Source organism: Camelus dromedarius, chromosome 21, assembly GCF_036321535.1.
Source record: "Camelus dromedarius isolate mCamDro1 chromosome 21, mCamDro1.pat, whole genome shotgun sequence".
Lineage (NCBI taxonomy): Eukaryota > Metazoa > Chordata > Mammalia > Artiodactyla > Camelidae > Camelus > Camelus dromedarius.
In genome coordinates, this window is record NC_087456.1 from 36,615,374 (window position 1) to 36,621,373 (window position 6,000).

The 6,000-nt window shown below is 45.9% G+C and overlaps 1 protein-coding gene across 1 annotated transcript in view; it reads right to left on the reverse strand.

Moving 5' to 3' along the window:
• Nucleotides 1-1,031, reverse strand: part of KIF14 (kinesin family member 14) — a 45,990-nt gene extending 44,959 nt beyond the window's left edge. The window contains exon 1 of the mRNA XM_031438317.2: nucleotides 986-1,031. The gene's annotated coding sequence lies outside the window, so the exon portion shown is untranslated. The remainder of the gene's footprint in view (nucleotides 1-985) is intronic.
• Nucleotides 1,032-6,000: the final 4,969 nt, after the last annotated feature.

The window sequence follows — 6,000 nt, forward strand, 5'->3', positions numbered from 1 at the left end:
GTTATTACTATGACACGCTGAAGGCTCAGATAATTGTCAGCACTTTTATCAGACAGTATTTTAAATTAAGGTATATACATTGTTTTCAGACATAACGCTACTGCACACTCAATAGGCTACAATATAACATAAACATAAAACTTTTATATGCGCTGGGAAACAAAATTCATGTGTCTAGCTTTACTGCAGGCGTCTGGACCCAGCCCACAGTATCTGGGAGGTGCCCATCCAGGGACGCCCCTCTTCTGTTCTGAGCCTCCCATTCTCCTCCAGTTGGTCCTGAACTGCAGTCCTCTGCTAGTCCCACCTAAACTCTTTTTGATAATATAATTAAGTGGCTACTGTATTTTTAAAGTCGACACCAGAGATTATTGCTCTGAAGGAACAAAATAATCGAGGTTCATTTTAAAAGGTAAGCCTTTTAAAGTTCTAAATCAGTAACAACCATTACCAAAAACTTCGCCAGGATCTAAGCATCTCCCGGCAACCCTTCCACTAAAAGTAAGCAACCTTCCCATTGTGGAAATAAAAGGGCAAGAAAAGATCCCTGGCACCTGCTCCGCAGCTGAAAGCCGTCAGCTACTCACGCGGAGAGAGACGGCTGCTTGTTCCGGCGGTCGCGGTCAGACCCGAGGGAAGAGGGCGCAGACGCGGCGACGTGTTCCCAGCGGTCACCTCGGGGCCCGGACCGCGACCCGCCCCTAAGGCCGGCCGGCCGCCCGGAGGGGTCAACGCGCGCGGAGGGCGAGGCCCGGGTCCCGCCGCCCCCAGCCCTCCTCGGGGACCCCCGGCCCTCCTCCAGGAACCCCTCCTCGGGGACCCCGCCTTCCCTGGAGAGCACACACACCCCCACACAGACTCACCGCCCCTGCCCCTCCGCGGGGACCTGTCCCTCCTCGGGGCCCCGCCCCGCCCCGACTCCCGAGCCGCTCTCCCCGCTCCCACCCCCGCACCGGCGCTCCGCCCCCGGCCCCGCAGGCCCCACCTCGTAGCCCCCAGGCCGCCCCGCGCCGCTCACGCCTCTGCCGCCGGCCCGCGGTTTGAATGCGCGCCCCGCCCTCTGATTGGCTGCCGGGCGCCGCGCACGCACGTCCTCCCGGAAGCGCGCCGCCGGTCTTGCGGATCCGAGCCCCGACCCACGCTCGCGTCTCCTAGGCAACGGGCCCCGCCCTCCCGGGCTGCGGGCGCGGAGCATCCCCGGCGCCTCTCAGGTGTGCTGGATCCAGGAGAGCGACAGCGACGCGCTTGTCCAGCCTCAGGATGAAACCAGCAGTCGTCCACCTTACCGCCTTACCTCCAGGACTTCTTGGTGCGGAAGTGGCTGTTTGCCCCCAAGTTAACCACATTCACCTTTTTCCAGTATTTCTTGTGCAAAACCCGGAGTTGGGAAGGGTGCTAAATGCCTTACATGGAATTTTTTCATTTAATCTTGAAAGTCTTACGAGGTACATGTTAATATGATCCCCAGTACAGATGAGGGACTGAGGTTTAGACTTAAAGTTCAAAAAATCAGCAACTAGCAAGTGGTGTTAAGTATGTTCCAAAGCGCGCATCGTCAAGTATCACTGTTTCTAAAAATATTCCAGTAAGATTTTGAAACATGAAAAAATGATAATAATACATGCTGAAAAAAATCAGGTCAGTGAGAGGGACTCTACTCAAGCAGATATTATAAAGCAGCTTTACTTTTTAAACAGCAAAAAGGCAGCTAATGGAAATGTATTCAATGGGATGGAAAGGGAAACCAGAACTGACTCTAACTGGATGGAAAAACTGAATGGATGATAAAATACTCGTGCGAAAACTCACTGTTAAAAATCACTCTAAAAATATTAAAGTTAAATTATAGAGAAACCATCAGAAAAAAGAATGTATCAGATCTATAGGAAAATAATCAAGTCTAGAAGCAAAAGAAAATATGGCAAGAAAAGACTGACAAACTCAAAATACATAAATAATTTAAACACATGTATAGTTCAAAATGTCTACAATGTAGCGGAGGGAGGGTATAGCTCAAGTGGTAGAGCACATGCTTAGCATACAGAAGTTCCTGGGTTCAATCCCCAGTACCAATTCTAAAAATAAGTAAACCTAATTACCCCCCCAAAAAACTAAAATGTAGTAAATAACTAGAAAAATACACTAAATGTGACAGAAAATGCAAAGATCTCTTTCAATTACACAAGGAAAATAAAGTTACAAATAGAAGAATAAAATAAATAAAATATAAAAATGGACAAAATACACACAAAAATAATTCAGAAAAATATAGAATGGAAAATCCAGCCATTAATGCAAGTGAAAAAATAAATTAGGTACAAGTAAAAAAAATGCTTTTTAGTTTTGGTGCTGGTGATGTTGCATCAAAATTTAAAGTACACATTTCTAGTGACAGAAATGGATGAGCTTCTCGAGGGCAGGGACCCCACCCTTTCATAGTGGACCCTGCCTGCTTAGTGTAAGCCCTGATATAGAAAAAACACTTGGCAAATATTTGTTGAGTAAATAGCAAGTCTGCCTAGAAAGCAACATGATACTGTATTGGAAGAGCCATGAAGATACTCATATTCTTTGACCTAGTAACTGCACTACAAAAATTTATTCTTGGAAAATATTTCAGTGGAAACCAAAAAGCATGCAGCCCCTGCCCCCTCACCCCCAACTGGAAAAAACTCCCAATGGCCAACCCTGAGAGAATGTTTTAAATGGTTCAAAATGAGGGAAACCATGGAACCGCAGGAGTTGGGAGGAGGCGAGCTCCCTGGTCAGAGCGCATGCTTGGCATGCATGAGGGCCTGGGTCCAATCCCCAGTGTCTTCGGCAAAGAAAAGAATTTTTTTAATAAGGAAAAATAATTCTATTACAACAATTAAGGGTCATTAAATTAAATTTACAAATTAATTGTTTAAAAAATTACAAATTAAAGTTACAATTACCAATTAACTAGAACCAGACAGTGCATGGCCTAAAGACCAGACCCTGCCCCAGACTCTGAGCCCTAGATGGAGCCAGGCCTTGTCTGCCTCCCTGTCTCCCTAGGCCCCACACAGAACTCTCAAGAGGACCTTCTTAGAGCACCAGCCACACTTCCCTCTTCTCATTCTTTCTGTTAGAAACTCCCAATTTAATTCCAGCCAAAGGAATAATACTGCACAGAATCACGGGCTGTCTGTGAGCCACCTCCAGGTTACAAAAGAGGGATTTCTGTCGTGTGTGTGTGTGTGTGTGTGTGTGTGTGTGAAGGAAGGATTTATTACTTGCAGCAAGCAAGGAGAACCAGGGGTCTTCCCCAAAGCAGTATCTCTTATTCTTTTATGTATTACACCAAGATGGTGCGTCTTTCTTGAAATCCTGCCCACAGCTGACCCACAGCAGAAGTCACTCCTGGGGACCCCAGCTTCCTCATCTGGGGACTGCGCATGCTAGGGCTGTCATGAGGATTAAGTCAGCGAATGCAAAGTGCTCAGCTTAGAGCCGGGCATGGGGTTACACTCAGTTAATGTAACCCACTCAACTGCATCGCCTAATAACACCTCCAAAATGTGGCAAAGTCCTGTTCACGGCCAGCGCTGAGGGGCTGCGATCATGCATTTGATAGGCTGTCAGTGATGGTAATGATGCAGCTGACTTTATGAAGGCTGAGGATTACGATTTAATCCCCAGAAATAACCACGAGATGAAATGGGGAGTCCTTTTGTACTGGACTCACTGGACTGTATGAAAAATCAGGAGAGAGCAAGAAAAAACTATCTCCAAGGGGGAGCAGTCCTAACCTCCATTTTGCTTCAATTTGATTAGAACTTTCTTAGAACTGAGCTCTTTTGTACTTTTTGATTGAAGAAAAAGGAATCTAGAAAATGCAGATTCAGCCACACGAGGTTGAAGGGTGAGCAGCCAGGGTGAACCTCCTTTCATCGCGAGCTTGGGTGGCCTGTAGTCCAGGACGCCCCCTACCACACGCATACGACGTCCGGGCTCTGCCCTCCAGCTCAGGTGGAGAGAGTCCTTCCTTACTGCTAATGCAGCAGCTCTTTTAAATGCCCAATTGTTCAAACCTGTTTTCATGTTTGACTCATTAAACAATAGCTCCTTTGGGGATCTGAAGTCATCAAACCTGCTTGCCACTCTGATTACTTTTACCTCCCTGACTCTTGGTTTCTTGACCTGTAAATTGAAGAGATGATACATCAGTAATAGCTAGAAAAATCAAATTAGGTAATGCATGTGAAATGCACATGAAACAGTTTTAAATGTGGCACATTACTGTATGTAAATTTAAATTGCAATATGGTTTGACTGTGCGTAGTTAACTCAGATATTTGTGAGTTAGCATAGATCATGTGTATGAAACTTGAACACACATAGCCTGGAACATAAGGCCTCCCTAAATCGGAATAAAATCAGAACCAACTATGCTTCTCTCATCTAAGGTAACACTGTTGGTAATCTTTCTTAGTCTGAGATCTCATTCACCATCAGCTGCAAACTTTTCTTCATTTAAGCTCTTGTCTCCCTTGGCCTTGGAGCAACAGGTGTCCCTACTGCTCTTCAGGGCCAGCCCCACACCTGGATCCTGGATCCATCTTCCACATTCCCCGGAGACCTCCCTGCGGCACCACCCCCTCCTTCCCTCTTCAGCATCTCTCTCATCTGAAAAAAAAATTGGCTCTTATAAAAGCCAACCTGCCAAGCTTGTGTGAATTGAGCTCTGTGCAGCATTTAGATGACCAGACACCGCCCCATTTTAAATTACTCTCCTGGTGTTTTCTGAACTCTCTCCTCAGTTTCAGAGTCTCCTGCACCTCCTCAGCCTCGTTTCACTGCTTGTTCTTCTAATGAAATGGGGAGCTAGGGAACAAAATGGAAATACTGGCTAGGAGGTAGAAATCAGTTAGTGTATTTCCTGGGAAAATTGAGATTAGCGTGTAGATGTATATGTCCAATGGGATATATGCAAATGATGGCTGGAACTCTGGCAGCTATTTTGGACCATGAGGATGAAGGCCACATCCTAAGGATGGAGTAGGAATTGGAAGGGGCCTGGATCCCTGATGCCAGGGAGCTCCATATCAGACCTTGGACTGCCTACTTCCTGACTTCTGTTACATAGACAGAAATAAACCTTATGTTTTAAAAGCCACTTATTTGAGTTTCCTGTTTTTGCAGCCTAATCCTAACTAATACAATTCCCATTACCTACAAAATGAGATTCAAGCATAACTTAAAAGGCCCTGTGATTGGGTTGCTGCTCACTCTTCCACTTGGTCTCTGACCACTGCCTGTCACCCCCAGTCTCTTGTACTTTATTCTCAGCCATCCAAACCCCCTGTCCCTTTCTGAACACGCCTCCTGTGTCTTTGCGTGTTCTTCTCAGCGCCAGAGAGCCAATGTTCTGCCCTCCCTGAATCTGAGCCTCTGCAGAGATTCCCATCCAGGAAAGACAGTTTTCTAGAAATTTCACAACATGAACCAGGCTGACAACAGATAAGCTCCTAACAGGAGCAAAACCTATCCCAAATAATCCAGTTATTCTGAAAATAAAAGGAAGTGGTTTTTTGATCCATCAGAGGGCGACAAACCAAAAGAAAACGTAGAAAGTGTTCGGCAGTCAAGCAAGCCCACTTGAAGCCTTCCATTATGTTCAGATTTTTAAAAATGATTAACTCATTCTAATTATTGGTCTCGGGATACAAATCTATTACAATTTATCCAGTTTCATAATTTTTGAATTATTGAATTGAGCATATTATTTTCCCACTTTGTAGGTATTATATTCGGCTGCATTTTGGGGTCCACAACAAAGAATTGCAACAGGATGATGGACATTAATTTGAAGTCCAAAGCGGAAGTGGAGGAGAGACGTCAGAGCCAGGCTGCGTCGCAGCTCAGTGGTGGGGACAGCGGCGGGGCTCCTAGTGCAGTTCCCTCACCCGGGAACCTCAGCTACCAGATTCAGTAATCCAGTAAACCAGCCATTACTGCTAAGTCCCTTCTTTATGC